Raw genomic sequence first — 18,648 nt, 5'->3', positions numbered from 1 at the left:
GAAGGATAAGTGGAAGAAGCCTGGCAAATACATTCAAAGGAGAAAAATCCAATTGGGTTTGGGAAGAAGTTGTCAGAAGGATTCCATCAATTTGTAATTATCCAAATTCTCTCACCTCTCTCCTTCCTCTGTATATTTATTTCTGCAACGTCCAAAACAAATTGAATAATTAGTTTGTATATATGCACCAACAGAACACTTTACCTGAACAGGTATTTATTTATTTATTTATTTATTACATTTTTATACCGCCCAATAGCTGAAGCTCTCTGGGCGGTTCACAAAAATTAAAACCATCATAAAACAACCAACAATTTAAAAAACACAAATACAAAATACAATATAAAAAGCACAACAAGGATAAAACCACGCAGCAAAATTGGTATAAGGTTAAAATACAGAGTTAAAACAGTATAATTTAAGTTAAAATTAAGTGTTAAAATACTGAGTGAATAAAAAGGTCTTCAGCTGGCGACGAAAGGAGTACAGTGTAGGCACCAGGCGGACCTCTCTGGGGAGCTCATTCCAAACCGGGGTGCCACAGCGGAGAAAGCCCTCCTCCTAGTAGCCACCTGCCTCACTTCCTTTGACAGGGGCTCAAGGAGAAGGGCCCCTGTAGATGATCTTAAGGTCCGGGTAGGTACATATGGGAGGAGGCGTTCCTTCAAATAACCTGGCCCCAAACCGTTTAGGGCTTTAAATGTCAATACCAGCACTTTGAATCGGGTCCGGACCTGGACTGGCAGCCAATGAAGTTGTAAAAGGACTGGCGTAATGTGATCTCGCCAGCCAGTCCCTGTTAGTAAACGGGCTGCCCTGTTTTGTACCAGCTGAAGCTTCCGGACCGTTTTCAAAGGCAGCCCCACGTATAACGCATTGCAGTAATCCAAACGAGAGGTTATCCTGGCGCAGTTATCCATGGATAACTACAGTTATCCATGGATAACTGTAGCTAGGCTATCACTGTCCAGATAAGGGCGCAGTTGGTATATCAACCTAAGCTGATAAAAGGTGCTCTTTGCCACTGAGTTCACCTGTGCCTCAAGTGACAGTTCTGGATCGAAGAGCACCCCCAAACTACGGACCTGATCCTTTAGGGAGAGTGCAACCCCGTCCAGGACAGGGCAAACATCACCTCGCCGGACAAATGAACCACCCGCTAACAGTACCTCTGTCTTGTCTGGATTGAGTCTCAGTTTGGTAGCCCTCATCCAGTCCATTACCGTGCCCAGGCACTGGTTCAGAACAGTCACTGCCTCACCTGGATTTGATGAAAAGGAAACGTAGAGCTGGGTATCATCCGCATATTGGTGACACCTCAGTCCACATCTCCGGATAACCTCCCCCAGCGGCTTCATGTATATGTTAAACACATAGGGGATAAAATAGAGCCCTGCGGAACCCCATGGCTTAGGAGCCACGGCACAGAGCAATAATCCCCCAGCACCACCTTCTGGAATCGGCCATCCAAGTAGGAGCGGAACCACTGCAACGCAGTACCTCCAACTCCCAGCTCAGACAACCTATCCAGAAGGATACCATGGTCGATGGTATCAAAGGCCGCTGAGAGGTCTAGGAGAACCAACAGGGTCGCACTCCCCCTGTCTCTCTCCCGACAGAGGTCATCCCACAGGGCGACCAAGGCAGTTTCCGTTCCAAAACCAGGCCTGAAAACCGATTGAAATGGATCTAGATAATCCATTTCATTCAAGAGTGCCTGGAGTTGTCCTGCAACCACCCGCTCAAGCACCTTGCCCAGGAAAGGGATATTAGCCACCGGCCTGTAGTTGTTAACATCCTCCGGGTCCAGATTAGGCTTCTTCAGGAGTGGTCTAATTACCGCCTTTTTTAAAGAGGCCGGCACCACTCCCTCTCTCAAGGAGGCATTTACAACCTCTTGGACCCAGCCGGCGATCCCCTCCTTATTTGATGTAATGAGCCACGAGGGGCAAGGGGCAAGCACACAGGTGGTCGACCGGACTTGGCCAAGCACCTTGTCCACATCCTCGGGCCTCACTAACTGAAACTCATCCAATAAAACTGATCCGGACAGCGCTCTGAACGCCTCTACTAGTGGTGCTGCATTAAGTGTGGTGTCTAATTCATGACGAATCTGAGCGACTTTATCTTCAAAGTGCTGTGCAAACTCGTCACAGCGTGCTACCGAGGGTTCAACTATCTCACACCCTGACCCAGAGTGTAACAGGCCACGAACCACTCGGAAAAGCTCCGCCGGACGACACTGAGAAGACGCAATGCTGGTGGAAAAGAACTGCCTCTTTGCCACCCTCACTGCCACAGAGTAGGCTCGATAGTGAGCTCTAACCCGTGTTCGATCAGACCCAGCACGAGTTTTCCTCCACCTGCGTCTAGCCGTCTCCCCTCTTGCTACATTGCCCTCAGCTCAGGTGTATACCAAGGAGCTGACCGGGCTCTGCTTAGAGGGAGAGGACGCTTGGGCGTGATTGTGTCAACCGCCCGAGTCATCTCTGCATTCCACAGAGCGACCTGGGCTTCGACAGGAGCACCGGCCATATCAGCAGGAAAATCCCCCAGAGCCCTCTGGAATCCATCGGAGTCCATTAGCCTCCGGGGGTGGACCATTTTAATAGGCCCCCCACCCTTGCACAGGGGAAAGGCTGCCGAGAGTCTAAACCTCAGTAGGAAGTGATCTGACCATGACAAGGGGGTAGATGTTAGTTCCCCCACTTCCAGATCACCATCCTCCTGCCCAGTCGAGAAAACCAGATCAAGCGTGTGTCCCTTTGCTTGTGTTGGGCCGATGACATGTTGAGACAGCCCCATGGTTGTCATGGCAGCCATGAAGTCCTGAGCCGCTCCGGATACAGCAGCCTCGGCATGGAAGTTGAGATCCCCCAGAACCACCATCCGGGGGGTCCTCAACACCAGGTCCGAGACAACCTCCGTCAGCTCAGGCAGGGAGATTGTTGGGCAGCGGGGTGGACGGTACACCAGCAGAATCCCTAATCTGTCTCGAGTACCCAACACACAGTACAAACACTCCAGACCAGCACTCGACTGAACAGGAAGCCTAGAGAGGGAGATTGTATTCCTATAGACCACAGCAACCCCCCCTCCCCGGCCCTCGGGTCTGTGCTGGTGCTGCACCGAGTACCCAGGAGGGCAGAGCTGGGTGAGAGCAACCCCCCCCCCCAGTTCACCCACCCAGGTCTCAGTGATGCATACCAGGTCAGCCCCCTCATCCACAATCAAATCATGGATGAGGGAGATTTTATTCTGGACTGACCTGGCATTCAGCAGCAGCACCACCAGACCCGAGAGCAAGCTGATATGGCCGCCAGGAACTATCCGGTTGGGGTAGGAACCAGAAGAGGGAATAGCTGTAAGGAATCTATCCCCATTCTGTAAGGTATTAGAACCATTTAAGCATTAGAACCATTTAAAAGATACTCTTGGCTTGCATGTGATCAAGATTGTCTAGTAGGGGAGTGCTCTCTGCCCTGGAATTAAATGGTAACTGTGAACATCCGCGGAACATTCAATCTTCCAGAGCGGAGATTTGAGATCAGAGTACTACATGACACCCCCTCACCCCATGGCTATGATATAGTGCAAGTTCCCACTTCACAAATGACTTGTGGTGCAAAAATATATGAGCACCACAGCTCTTTCATGGTTCCTCATAATGTACAAGCCACTGTCCTGTTTGAGAAAGCGTTACCAACTTCCTAATTTGATGTTGAGCAGACTAAAGAGGAGATCAGACTTTCAAAGAGAGGTAGATTGATTTTGAATTATTCTTTTAGTTATTAATGTGTAAATTGTCTTGGATGTTTTTGAAACAAAGGAGGTGGAATATTACCTGTTTTAAATAACTAATCCTATACATGTCTACTCAGAGGTAAGCTCCACTGAGTTCAATAGAGTTAGGAGAACTCAGGCTACAGGTCACTGAACCTGGAGCTAAAGAGTTAATGTGTCCCTGAACAAGGTGGGAGGGGATTGCTGGGACGTTTGTTTTTCCCTTTCCGGTCTCCTCCCTTCTACTTCCTTCTTGTTGTTGTTCCCTTCCTCATGGTTGCTGACCACATGGCTGAACTGAGCCATCCTACCCTAGGATGGAAAGTTACTTATTCCTAAAATAAAGTTTCTTTCAAACCACCACTGGAGTGTTTCTTTTGTCGACACACGTGGTTACTCACAGGGAGCTGATTCAGACGACAATAAATAGAACTTATGCCCAGGTTAAGTGCATCTAAGATTGCACTTATGCCCTAAATAATCAAATAAATTCAGAGATGTGCCTTGTCATGAACCAAAATGTGGGGAAAAACTGTGTGGGCCAGACAGACCTTCAGATACTTTTATACCACTGTGGAACAAAAGGCCCTGGTAACATTCTGAAGGATTACTTTTTGCAGGGTCTTGAAAATGTGTTATGCTACTAAGGGTTATCCCTAGACAGTTTCTTCAGCACTCTTTCTTTTAGTGTTTCTTGTAAAGCTACAATACAGTCATGGCTCATTGCCTCTAGAGCTTTCCACCAGTAATCCTGGTTAGTCTTGGATGCTTAAAACATTTTTATTTATTTTTTAGTTTTCAGTGGTGGTGCTCTGTTCCTCAAAACTTTTTTCCTAAGAAGAAACATACAAAGAGCCACACTGGATCAAGCCAAAGGCCTATTTAGTCCAGCATCTTGTTTCCAGTGGGAACAAAGCAGGTGCCTCTGGAAGCCCACAATGTTGGGAGGATGAGGCAGGAGGATGGAGCATGTGAAGCTGGCAGGTAGGGCTAGAGTGACCAGATTCAAAAGAGGGCAGGGCTCCTGCAGCTTTAACAATTGTGATGAATTGTGGTAAACAGCATCAAGATTCACACTGGCACAGAATATTTGCACATCAAGTTCACAGGCAAGACACATGCTGTCTTCATAGAGGAATGAATCACATCCTACTATCAAAACACTAATAAATGTAATGGTGGTTTGGTCTTGTACTTGCTGCCAAAAATTTCTACTATGTAGACACAGTTTTTATCTTTCATAGAAGTTGCTCTTACATACCATCTTTATACAAGGGGGCAAAACTGATCTTGGTGGTCCTCAGGCTAACAGAACCTGAGCATGATGTGGAGAACTGTTTACAAAGCTTGTCCTCCAAAATATTTCATAGAGATGCTGACACTAGTAATTTTCATTGGGCTAAAGTCAGTTACATGATTTAGCAACAGGTTGCTTAACCAAGGATGAAACAAACAAAAACAAAACAGAGCTTGGCATTTCAGAAGTGATTTTATTTGCCCATCCCTTATGAATAATTAGCAGTTGGTTGGCTGGCAATGCTGGGAGGATGGATCAGGACGATGGAGCCATTGGGCTGACAATGTTGGGAGGATGGAGGGGGAGAATCGGGGCAATAGGTGAAGCCTGCTCCCCTCTCCTGCATCATAAAAACCTGAAGAGGAATATATGAATGGGTTCCTGATGCACCAAATTCTGCCAAGGTAACGCTCCTTACCTCTCAAAGAACACAAACTCCCACTCTGGCCTATCCAGAACATCAAGAGTCAGCCCGTGATATATTTGGACAGGCCAGAGGTGGGACTTCATGTTCTTTGGCAAATAAGCCTGTCAGAATTTGGTGCATCAGGAGCCCATTCATATACTCCCCTTCCTACTGCCCAACCCTTAGGTCTGCTCACTCATTTGCAATCCCATTGAAAAGAGGCTTGATAACTTGGAATTGGCTTTCAATGTCTCGTTCCAAGTCCAGAAAGACAAGCAGAGCTCTACAAAAGAAGGATAAGCCCAGAGGTCTTGTAAAGTGACAAAAACACACCAAAACTGTTCATGCTTCGCATCATGTCTCCTTGTCAAGAGTGGTATAAAATGATAGCAAGCAGCATTATAAATCTGTCCGCAGTCTAAGGAATCCCCTCCCTTCTGCCTCAACAGCCAAATGATAAAAAAGCTACAGAATGACTAAACAAAAATAAATGCTACATATCAAAGCACAACTCGGTAGTTGATGGTATGAATTATACAGGCCACACTGTGACTTGCTAGACTGACAGTGCAATCCTATGCTACTCATTAGTAACCCCTTTTGAGTAAGTATAGCATTGCAGCCTAAGACAAAATGAGCCAAAGGGGAGGGGGGGCAGATAGGCCAACTATGTATAGAACAATTAGAAAACACAAATTTTACAACCATGCTGAAGTACCCCTGTTTGATTCAGCTATAGCTGAAGAATACCTCTAACAAGACGATTCAGAAGATGCTAGTAAACAGTCAGATGATGTCACCAAAGGCTATAGTATGAGCTTGAGTTGGGCTAATGAGCTTTTAAGTAGTGCTTGCTTTGAAAACAAATACAATATCCATCTCTTGGGCAATGAACATGTATACTATTAAGCAAAGGCATTTAAGAGGAATTACCTCAACTTGGGATTTTGCCCACACAGTTTTTAATTGAATTACCAGCAGATCTTATTGGGCCTTCATGTCTATCTGTGTATGTGTCATGTATAGCCAGAGCTTAATTTGTACTAGGCTCAATGGAGCTTATTTGTTAAAAAGTTGTTTTCTATACCACTTCTGCATCAGTGTATGTACATGGAACTATGTAGCATGTTTCCAGAAAGGTACCATCTTATATTTTCTTGGATTATGAGTCTGACTTGTTAGGGGAGAGACAAGCCAGAGTTTCTGGCCTGACTGTCATGCTAACCAAGCCAGGGGCAGATGGCTTGTTTATCTCTCATTGGCAGGAGGAGCCAAATGGAAGTGATCAAGTTGCATGCTGGCTGGCTCATGTTAACCCAGGGTTAAAAACAACAACAACACTAGTTTGCCATGATATGCAAACTCAGCCATTGTGCTGACTGTTCTTCCTTCTTAATGATTTTTGTTGTAAAGAAACAAATGGCAGAATAAGCTGTGAGACAACTTGGAGGGTTATATATTCAAGACTGAGAATGAGACATGCATTTACCTGAAGGATTGTCTGTCTCCACATGTACCTGTCTGTAAACAAAAAACCTCATAAGTAGTTCTTGTCCAGGTTTCCCTGCACTCTGAAGTATAGCATAGAATGTGTTGCCCCTCCCACACACAATTGTGGGACTCCAACTGTGAAAGAAAGCTCACCTGGTGACAAATAGATGTTATTTTGGCATCAGGTGAAAATTATTTTTTTTTCAGGCTTTCTCTAATTCTTATCTTGGCAAGATTTTTTTTAATGCTGCTGCTCCTAGTGATTTTGTATGTTTTGTAAATGTTCATGTTTTAAAGTTGTTTTGTTTTTAAAAAAATGTAAGAAGGCCTGGGATTATCTTTGAAGGGCAGGGTATCAGTACCTCAAATAAACAAGCAAACATATAAATGCTAACTTGTACATTTCCATAATAGTCCACAGCATTCCACCCTGTAGAATATGCCATCATGTACTGAGAATGAAGTATTTGTAGAGGTCTACCAAAATCTATTAAGACAAGGGCCTGTAGCAAGCATAGTTATTAATTAATACTGGTATGTCTCCTGCAGTCAGAGGGGTTGCTCCCCCTAGACACAGGTGTAGACGATTAAGCCTTGAGATAAAGGAAATTGCTCAGCCTAATTAGTCCCATTGTGCTGCTTGATACAAACAAACAGAGTCTGCACCCTATCACATAATTGCTGCAGTTGCTACTTTCCTGGCCTTGAGCTTGCTATTTTAATTCTCCGGAGGACTCACCCTCCTTCCATCAAATAAGGTATTTCTTTGATGAATTTCTAGAGAGACCTCTTGTAGCAACAGAAATAGAGGCTCCATCTAGTTGAGTGGACTTCAGTTGTCAGTGTTTTATAAGTATGCATTTATATCTGTCTTTTTTATCTTTATAAAAGCCCACTTTCTGGATTACAGAAATGAATGAATTCAACTGACGCTTTCCTGGCTTGTCACTTGCAAAATAAAATAAAATAAAATAAAATAAAAATGGCCTGATAATAATTAGGGGATCCCCGGATCTGAAAGCGGAGCGGGCCAATCCGGACCTCCAAAGCCCAGTTCCGGAGAAGATTGGGGGAGGTTGGAATCAGCCCTGTGCACAGTTGAAGCCACCAACTGGACCACAATGGACCCAGGTAAGAGGGGGAGGGGGCTTACCTGGCTCCATCGTGGTCCGGGCGGTGGCTTCAACTGATGCTGGATAAGCTTTCATGGTTGTGAGTTTGAGGTTTCTAACGTGCAAATTGACGGAGCTATGGAAAGGGGTGTGAATGGGGTGTTGGATTTTCATAAATTCCCCAAAAATCAGGGGATGATGGGACTGCCTTGAGTCTTGGCGTGCATGTGTATCCCTGGATAAGCTTTCATGGTGGTGAGTTTGAGGTTTCTAACGTGCAAATTGACGGAGCTATGGAAAGGGGTGTGAATGGGGTGTTGGATTTTCATAAATTCCCCAAAAATCAGGGGATGATGGGACTGCCTTGAGTCTTGGCGTGCATCTGTATCCCTGGATAAGCTTTCATGGTGGTGAGTTTGAGGTTTCTAACGTGCAAATTGACGGAGCTATGGAAAGGGGTGTGAATGGGGTGCCCGATTTTCATAAATTCCCCAAAAATCAGGGGATGATGGGATTGGCTTGAAACTTGGCGTGCATATGTATACCCCCATGAGGTGTCATGGTGCCAAACTTGAGGTTTCTAACTTGAACAGAAAAAAAAGTTGTATACTTTTTTAGCTTAATGCAAGCCTATGGGGGGGGGGGAAACGGAGCTCCGATCCGGATCCGGAGCTCCAAGCGGAGCGGAGCGGACATAGGCGGAGCGGGGGCAGAGCGGGCCAATCCACAAATTGCGGATCTGGAAGAGAAGCGGAGCGGGGGGTCCGTGCACACCCCTACTTGCTAGTAAAAAAAATAATAACATGGGGGCCATTAACTTTTGTTGACAATTTTTCAAGCTCCCAGTGTTGAGATAAGAAGCTAATAGGAATCTGCCATACAAGTCAAGGGCCCAGGAAAAATCACCATAAGCTAACCATTGTTGGAACTGATCCCCAGTATCAAGGTTATTCCCAGTACTGCTTTACTGCCACATATATCTTAGACAATAGAGAGGTGCAGTTGAGTCTCAAGAAGGCCATTGCAGCATGTTGTCAGGGGTAAGTCCCGAAAGCAAGGGACTCTTGTCCAACCTCCACATGCGGCATCCTATGGGAAAGTCATGAGAGGATCTGTTCCTTCTTTCCAAGCATAGGATTGGTCCTATATGGGAGGATCATATAAGAGGTATGGAAGCTCTGTGACAGAGCACATCCTTTGCCTGCAAAAGATCCTGGGTTCAATCCCTGCCTTCTCCAAGTAGGGCTGGGAAAGAAGCCAGCCTGAATCCCTGGAGAAACGCTTCCAGTCAGTGTCAACAGCACAGGACAGATAGACCAATGGACTGACTCAAGGCAGCTTCCCATACTCCTAGGATTGTGCTTCAGCTGTAGCAGTTTAAGTTATTGCTTTATCTCAGCATTTCCTAAATTTCAGATTTGTTTCTGAATAAAACCAGAGGTACGCTTCACTCTTACATCTGAAAAGGTTTGTTTTTAAAAAGTCCAAGAATAAGAACTGCCCACACTGAAAAGAGCCTAGCTCGAGTGCTTATGCATACCAATGATTTTCTCACAGTACACCAGAGTGTCCCAGGCAGTGACCAGTATGAGAAATGCTGCTTCAAGCTATGACCACTCCAATTGCTTGGTCAGAGTGGGCGGTTTGTCCTTAAGTGGTCTCCTGGCTGGGTTTCATTGTAATGCACTGAAATCATCAAAGCCAACTCTCACTTGAAAACAAAGAAGGACTGTATGGAGTATGGAAAATGAGTTCCCCTTCTCTGAAAAGCTGAATCCTTAAAGGAGCAAAAAGAAAGATATTATAAGAAAAAAAATAAAGGAGTAGCCATGTGGAGATATCAAACCTCTTGGCCAAAATCATTTCCATGCCCTTCATGAAGCCAATCTAACCATAATTACGGTCAACAGGGTGTATGTGTGTATACACACCGACACACACATCCAAGAGCCATTATCTTCCTGGGCCATTTATTTTCCTGCAAAAATATATTTGCTGCTTATGGTGTATTTCCTAAGACATCGCCTAGGCCGATTTCAAGCCTAAATGTGGTCATGTTTTTTGTCCCCAGTTTCCATTCCTTAAGCCAGGGGAAGTTAGAAAAAGATATTTAATAGTAAAAGAAGAAATGTGGCCCATGAGCTGAGATTAAGTGAGAGAAAGCAATGAAGGTTTCTTTTCCAGGAAATAGTTCTCATCTCAACCTCCACAAAACGTTAAATATCATGTATTTTTAACAGCATTCAGTTTTCAATAGGGAAAATAGATAGAGGACAATGTTCCCACTTCTTTGCTAGCAATTGGTTCATTTATTATTATTATTATTATTATTATTATTATCGAGGCGGGGAACAACATTAAATACAATATAATACATAAAACCGGTTAAAAGAGCATATAAAACTAATACAGTATTAAAGTAACAATCACAACATCTTAAAATTCTTAGGTTTAAAATTCATCTGGGTAGGCCTACCAGAAGAGACTAGCCTTTATGGCTGTCTTAAACTCAGAGAGAGTATTAAGCTGACGAATCTCCTCCAGCAGGCCATTCCACAGTCTGGGGGGTGGCAGAAGAAAAGCTCCTTTGGGTAACAGTTGTCAGCCTAGTTGTGGCTGACTGGAGTAAACCCTTTTCAGAGGAACTGAGTGTGTGGGGCAGATTGTATGGGAGAAGGCAATCCCACAAGTAACCTGGACCCAAACCATGTAGGGCTTTAAAGGTAATAACCAACACTTTATACTTCACCCAGAAACTAATTGGAACCCAAAGAAGTGATTTGAAAGTTGATGTAATATAGTCATCCCTAGGTGTACCATTGACCAACCTGGCTGCCATATTTTGAACTAGCTGAAGTTTCTGGACTAGGTACAAAGGTAGCCCTATGTACAGTGCATTGCAGAATTCAAGCTTCAAAGTTACCAGCATGGGCAATGCCATTTTTAGGTCTTCTAACTCTAGGAAGGGGCACAGCTGGTATATCAGCCAAAGCTGATAGAAGGCACTCCTGGCCATCACATCTATCTGGGCTGTCATTTGGCTCATATATAGAAAATATCAATGTAGATGAGACCAGTTGCAGATGAGACCAGTTACTTTTGTTCAGTATGTAGTGATAGTGGTAGTGGTGATGGTGTATTTTTCTTCCCCAGCTTCTGCCAGGTTCTCTCCATCAGCTTTGCAGCTGGTAGTAGAGCAGCTTAACATCAATTCCTGGCCAGATCATGCACATTGTGAAAATCAAATCATGCACAAGTGTGAAATTTGGTATGGTGGTATTTATTAAAATGTAGATTAAAATTAGATATAGGGGCATCTTAGGAAATCATTGTAATGGCTGCCATCTTGGAAAATGGTGCCCAAAATTCAGTTTCCTCACAATAGCTCTATTAATTTAATCTCACAGAAAAACATGTTTCAGTACAAAATTAAAGAGCATAAAAGTTCCTAGTTCATCAAATGAAATCAGCTTTTTACCAACAGTTTTGTAACCAACACCTTTATCTTTTCTTTTGGAATTAGCAGGACACTGAAGATCACTGGAACTGTTGTCTTGGCAAAATATGTATTATGTCCAATCCTTTTCACTTCTGTCAGGTTGCAGGCCTGATTGGATGTACCTTGTAAAAGTAATCTGTTGGCATTTTTCCCCACTGTATACTTCTTCATTGTGATCTAATCTCAAACAAAAAAGAAAGAAAAGTGAAAAATAATAAGAAAAAATCATATTATACTTGAGATCAATCTCGAGTAAAAAGCAGCCTCTTATGGAAATTTCACATTATTTTTATTAACCGCCTTTCCCACTCAAATTGATACCTCAATACATATTCTTGTTCAAAAAAAGTGTAAAATATGACCTCTGAAAGTTTCAGGCTTGCAACACCAAGTGCAAGATAGAAATGAGGATGAAATAGTGCATCTTGTTGACTTCTCAGAAAAATGTCTAGGAACAAAATCTTAATATCTCAACAAGTGTTGCTCCTAGAAAAGATTGATGAGAATTTTTGTAGCATATTTAATGCTCTTTAATTTTGTACTGAGACATTTTTTTCCTTGTAAAATTAAAAATACTGTGAGAAAACTGAATTTTGGGTGCCATTTTCCAAGATGGCGGCCATTACGATGACTTCCCAAGAGTCTCTCTATGGTAATAAATGCCACGATACCAAATTTCAGACTTGTATCACAATATGCATGGTTTTGATGCTAAGTAGTAGGCTGCAGTAAATCATATCCACAACCAGAGTAGAGGTTGTGCTTGTGGCCTGGATAAATGGGATATGGCCTGAGGAAAGTCTGGAGGCCTGGACTAAGATGCCTGGAGGTCTGTATTTGGCACATAGGCTGGAGGTTCCCCATTCCTTTCCTTCTGAAACGAAGGGCATGTCTGCACCAGCCACTTATCCCAGGATCAGCTCAGGAGCATTCATGTGTATTCATATGATGCACAGGGGATGCCGGGGGCAATCAGGGATGAGAAGAGACTTTCCCATTCTTGGGAAAATCCTGAACTCTGCAGGGGGGTGGGTGCCCATCCCAGTGTCTTCCTGCCTCCTCACAAGTAAACATGGTTTTCAAAATGGGCACAGAGCTGTGTGGGGTGGTGGTGCTCAGTGTCCTTCAGGGGTGGGAGGCAGCAATTTTGCCATCCCTGGGATGGTGTGTGTGTGTGTTTGTTGGACACAGAGTTTGGGGTGGAGGTTACTTGCTTTTTTGCCAGATCAGGACCACGCAACTGGCTCCACTTCTCTTCTTTTAAAAAAATGGTGCCTGAAACATTCCTCTTCCCTTCCGGGATGTCGTGCAAATATATAGAAGCTGGGGGAGGATTGCGGAAGCAGGTAAATCCATGATCCTCCCCTCTCCCTAGGTGCAGATGAGCCCCTGATCTAAGTCAGTAAAGCTGAAACAACTACCTATTCTTAACCTGTTTATCCATGTCTCCATTTTCCTCCCCTCTTCCCTTCTCTGTCCTACATTGAAGTTTAGATTGTGAGCTCCATGGAGGAAGGGGCAAATCAATCAATCAATCCAACTGAAAAATAATTGGTGGTGCATAGCAATAAACTTTCCATCCCCACCCCTCAGATTTTTCTCAAATATTTTCCCCAATTTGATGGAATGAGGGTTTGGGTTTCATTCACTTTCTCATTTTCCATAACATACATACACTTGTTATGGCCCATTTCTGCATCAATTTGCAAATCTCAATCCTGGGGTGTGTGTGTGTGTGGAGGAGTCTGCATGAAATTCTGTAATTATTTTCATGAACATGTCTCCAAATACACAGGCTTTTATATGCACTTTTTCTACTGTACACACTTTGTGCAAGTTTTTTTTTTTTTTGGCTAATGTAATGCATTTGTGTGTGTATGTTTCCCTCTTCTATGCATTTTGTATGCACTTTTGAACTGTGAACTGCATCACAAAATTCTTAAAGGTGCAAATTTCAGCGCTCTCTTTCTCTTAAGCACATGATCTTCAACATGGTGCCTGTGGTCACCAATGTGCTTGTGGACAGCTCTCTTGGTGCTCAGCAGGCTGCCTGCCCCCTCTTGATTTTTATGTTGTTTCTTAAGACTTTCTAAAATTAAAAAGAAATAACTGGGAGGCTAGCATGCTGCAAAGCGAAGTGTTACCCTCCACTGCCATCTTTATTTATATTTTAAAGCGTGATGTCAGTGACATCCCTACTCACCAGTTTATCTTCTGGGAAATGAGTGTTTTGTGACTGGTCACGCCCATGATGGCAGCCACTTTATGAATGGGCAAGTCCCCTGTGACAGCCATTTTGTGAGAGTGCCTCAAACACTCTCAAAATCCCAATTGTGCCCACTGACACAAAAAGGAACTGCAAATTGAGGAAGTTTGTATAAAATTCAGACCGGATGAATTTCTCCTTCATCCCTAGAATACTGCATTGAATGTTCTGTTTTCTGGGTTCCACAGAGGATGCCTACATCTATATCTCTGATTCCTTCTCTAAAGCAGACTAGTAGCGGGACAGCGCTAGGGATCAGAATGGTCTTGGTGTTATATGAATAGTCAGACATGAATCTGACAACACTCAGGTCTGGTTATCCAAGTACAAAATACGCAAATCTTATGTCAAATGTATATTTTATGTCAAATGTATATTTTAACCCATTTCTCCATTAAATACAACCAGTATCTGGCTTCTGGTTGCATGTATTTTGAAGTAGAACACAGCTAAACTCACACATGGGGCATGTCCACACCAGCCCAATATCTCGGGATCGTCCCTGTGCATCCAAATGACACACAGGGGATCCCGGGAGTAGGCAGGGATGATCCCTCCATTTGCCTGGGATAATCCTTAGGTGTAGAAAGGGCCATAGTCTTCATATTTGGTGCGTAATCAAGAAATCACACTCAAGGGCAAAATGTCTGAAAATCACTGGTCCCAAGCCATTCACCTGTCAAAGCTTCTAAATCTTCATTGATGTCAGATTTGTATCTAATCATTCTCACATTGCAGAAACATACACCAGGTCTTTTCCTTATACATATTTCCAAAACACAATTATAGGAATGTAGCATCAGAAGGAGACCACAGTATAGGACGAGGTTGACTGACCTGCAGAGTCTGGCTATGTAAGAAATGAATACAGTGGGCTGTTGTCCATTCTCCAATTGCTCCAAGTTAAGTATTCTGTTTATAGCTTTGAATATTTCTTTTCAGTGGTGTCCTTGCTCAAGGACATCTCTAAAGAGGAAGTGCTTTATTTTGCTTCCCCCCCCTCCATTCATTTTGTAAACTGAACTGATTACGAGGTAAAGCTGTTTCCTTCTTTAAACTATTTTGCCAAGTAATTTTGTGTGTGTGAGAGAGAGAGGCTGGAAAGGTCAGAGTTTATAGACTAGTTGGGGTGCTAATGGAAATTATTTTTAAGAAAACTGCAAAATGTGATAAGAAGTTTCCCTCCTGCAGGATTGTAGATATCAACCCTACATTTGATTTCAGATGTAGCATAACCATATGGCAGCCACGTAAATAGTACATGGTGTTTTCGGTGTTTTTCATATTTAAACCTTTCCATCTTTTACATGAGCGTGCACATGGTGGTGTTTCTGTGGTTTTTGAAGTTGAGGAATCTGTTAAGCAATATATTAACTTCCAACTAAAACAGAAACCATTTTCTTTATATTTATGTAATTATTTATGCAAATGTAAATTATTATTATTAATAATGTTGTAAACCACCCAGAGAGCTTCGGCTGTGGGGCGGTATATAAATGTAAAAATAAATAAATAAAATAAATAAATAAATTAATAATAATAATAATAAAATAACTAAAATAAAAAAATAAAATAATTTAGTGGGTTGGATGTGAAGCAGTCTTCTATCTTTGTTAGAAGAGGGTGATTCCTCCAGTAGAGGAAACTCTTCCATTGGAGGGAAGTCCATTGTATGCAACCCATTTAGTAAAATGATTTGACACATAGAGTAAGACACCATAGCCACATACAGAAACAACAATATTCTTATAGATATGGAAAGGATTAACTACAAGAAACAATAGAAAGTTAGCCATTTTTATATAGCTGACATATTGGAAACCATGCATTTTCCAAGATTCACATCTGAAATTGATTGTAAAATTATATCTGCCAGCTAGCAAAGGTGGACCTTCTTATCACAACTTGCAGTTCTTTTTTCCCATCTAGCACCTCAGCCACGCAGTAGGTTAATTAGATTGATAACTAGAATCAAGTAATTAAATGGGCATTAGAATCTCATTATTGTCTTTAATTAAATTGAGAAAATACTATACATTACAATTTGATGTACACTGCTGTAAAACATATATATAGGAATTCATACATTACTTTGCAAAAGAAATGATACTTGCTGTTTATTAAAATTAATGTAATGTGTTTGGAAATCCAGATGGACTTTTTATTAAATACAGGTGTGGACTTCTTTAAAGGAATGGATTAATGAAGTATGGTATCTAGCATTAATGACAAGGTTAATAGAATACATTCACTTCCGTGAAGGTAATCAAAAAAGATACAAATTTGAACAACTTTCAGTGTAATATTGATTACACAAAGGAACAATATAACCTGGATAGTAATGATTACAGTACTTACTTGTTGGTGATAGAATCATTTTTTTAAAAAAATGCTTTGCCTTATTTTCCTCCCTAACTTTTCTCTTGGTATCTCTACCTATAAAGCAGAAATTATAAGTGTGTCACTTATGTCTAGAAATGTTTACCCACTTCCAGATGAGTTAGAAACTTGAAATTTGACACAGTGATAGATCTGGCTGTACAATGTACCAGAAAAATCTAAAAACATGAATTTTGGGATTTTAAGTATTTTTAAAGAATTTAATAATGACCTAGACTTACCAGCCTTTGGCAGCAATTGTGAGTGCATGGGCAGGTTGCTGCTGTATGTCTTTCACAACCCCAACTCCTAAGGTTGCTCTTGAGCAGTCAACTCAATTCCACATAAGGAAACAACCCACATAAATGAATTGCATCAATTTGTGATGCCTCCTCCTGCCCTCTGTGTGGTTTTACATTCATAGCTAGATACAACAATGTGACTTTGAGGGGGCGAACATGTTCAAAGGCACTCCGTCTTGATATTGCTGTTTTCTCAGAATCTGGGGAAAGCAAGTGTGCAGCCTTCACCCTTAAGAGGGAAGGGGAGCACTCTGCGCATGCCTAGAAACAGACCTGGCAAATGGGGGGAAGAACCTGCCCTGGGCCTTCAGTACAGGCTCCTGATGGAGCACTTGGTGGGTGAGAAGCGCAGGCTGAGGCAGTCCCAGCAGGATTGGCTGGAGCTGGATGTGTCCACTGACAGCTGCTTACCTTCCCTCCTTGGCAATGCTCGTCCTCAACACTCTATTGAGGAGCAGCATCGGCAATGAGAGGATGTCTCAAAGGACACAAGCACCTGCGGGCTGCCAAAGGCATGCTGGGAGGTGTAGTACTGACATTTATTTATTTATTTATTTATTTAAAATATTTATATCCTGCCCTATATCACTAAGATCTCAGGGCGGCGTACAGATAAAAACATACAGTATAAAACAATAAATATGCACATTTTAAAACAAATTAAACCATGATCCAAGTTAAAACAATATATAATTTAAAAGCAATCGATACAGTTAAAACAGTTAAAACTATGTGCCACTGAGTTTAACCATCAAAGGCTTTGTTAAAAAGCCATGTTTTTACTTGGCGTCGAAATGCAATCAATGTTGGCGCCAATCAGGCCTCCAAGGGGAGGGCATTCCACAGTCGGGGTGCCACCACAGAGAAAGCCCTCTCCCTTGTCCCATCATAACATATATGTTGCATTGGTGGGATGTGGAGAAGGGCTCCTCCAACAGATCTAAGGTCTCGGGCAGGCATATATAAGGAGAGGCGCTCTCTCAAGTATCGAGGTCCCAAGCCGTTTAGGGCTTTAAATGTCATTACCAGCACCTTGAATTCCGACTGGAAGTGTATAGACAGCCAGTGCATCTCCTTTAAGACCGGTGTTATGTGGGCTCTATAAGATGTACCCACCAGCAGTCTAGCTGCTGCATTTTGCACTAGCTGCAACTTCTGCGTCGTCTTCAAGAGCAGCCCCACGTAGAGTGCATTGCAGTAGTCTAACCGGGAAGTTACCAGTGCATGCACTACTTTGGCTAGGTTGTCTCTGTACAGGAAAGGCTGTAGCTGGAAGATCAGCCGAAGCTGACCCCAAGTACTCCATGCCACAGAGTCCACCTGGGCCTCCAGTGACAATGACAATGATGGATCTAGGAGTACTTCCAAGCTATGTACCTGCTCCTTCAGAGGGAGTGCCACCTCATCCAGAACAGGTCACTTACCCAATTCCTGAACTCGGGAACCACCAATCCACAGAGCTTCCATCTTATCATGTAGAGTGGCTGATTTAAAATAAAGTATGAGTGAGCAAACCAGGTCACTGTCTCTCAATTGTAACTCAGCTCCCAGTTCCCTGACCTCTCAGTAACTGTCTGTGTTCTCCTTTCCCCAACTGCCACACACCCTGCCCACCATTCCATTCTAGCCTCAGCTATCAGTCATTCCTCCATTCACTCTTCTGTTTCAATGGCATAGTCAGGCTTTTACATCATATTCATAAACTTTATTCAGTAATTCCTGCATCTGTCTTGGAATGTTGTGGTTTAGTCATAACGGGGAGTGGGGGACCACAGCATAAAAAAATCTCATCAAGTTAAAAGGCCTTTGAAAATATTTTTTTTTTAAAAAAAATCACTTGGCACTGGAAAGCCATTAATGCAGTCACTAGACAAGCCTGCCTGAGAAAAAGAAATCCATAAGCAGGGTGCCATAACTAAGAAGGACTGCTCTCCAGTTGTCTCCCACCACACCTCAGACAGTGTTCAAAGATTAATGTGTTATTCAGGGACCTAGGCTTGCACCTACAACTCCCAGCATGCCTTGAGCAGGAGGAAAGACTTATCAGCCTTTGGCAGCCATCATCTGGAAGTAGCTCACCATCCTGGGCCTGAAAGGAGAGTGCTTGGGGCCA

The sequence above is a fragment of the Elgaria multicarinata genome, chromosome 6 (genome assembly GCF_023053635.1).
Source record: "Elgaria multicarinata webbii isolate HBS135686 ecotype San Diego chromosome 6, rElgMul1.1.pri, whole genome shotgun sequence".
In the NCBI taxonomy this organism is placed as follows: Eukaryota; Metazoa; Chordata; class Lepidosauria; order Squamata; family Anguidae; genus Elgaria; species Elgaria multicarinata.
Note: the sequence above shows the minus strand (reverse complement) of the source record.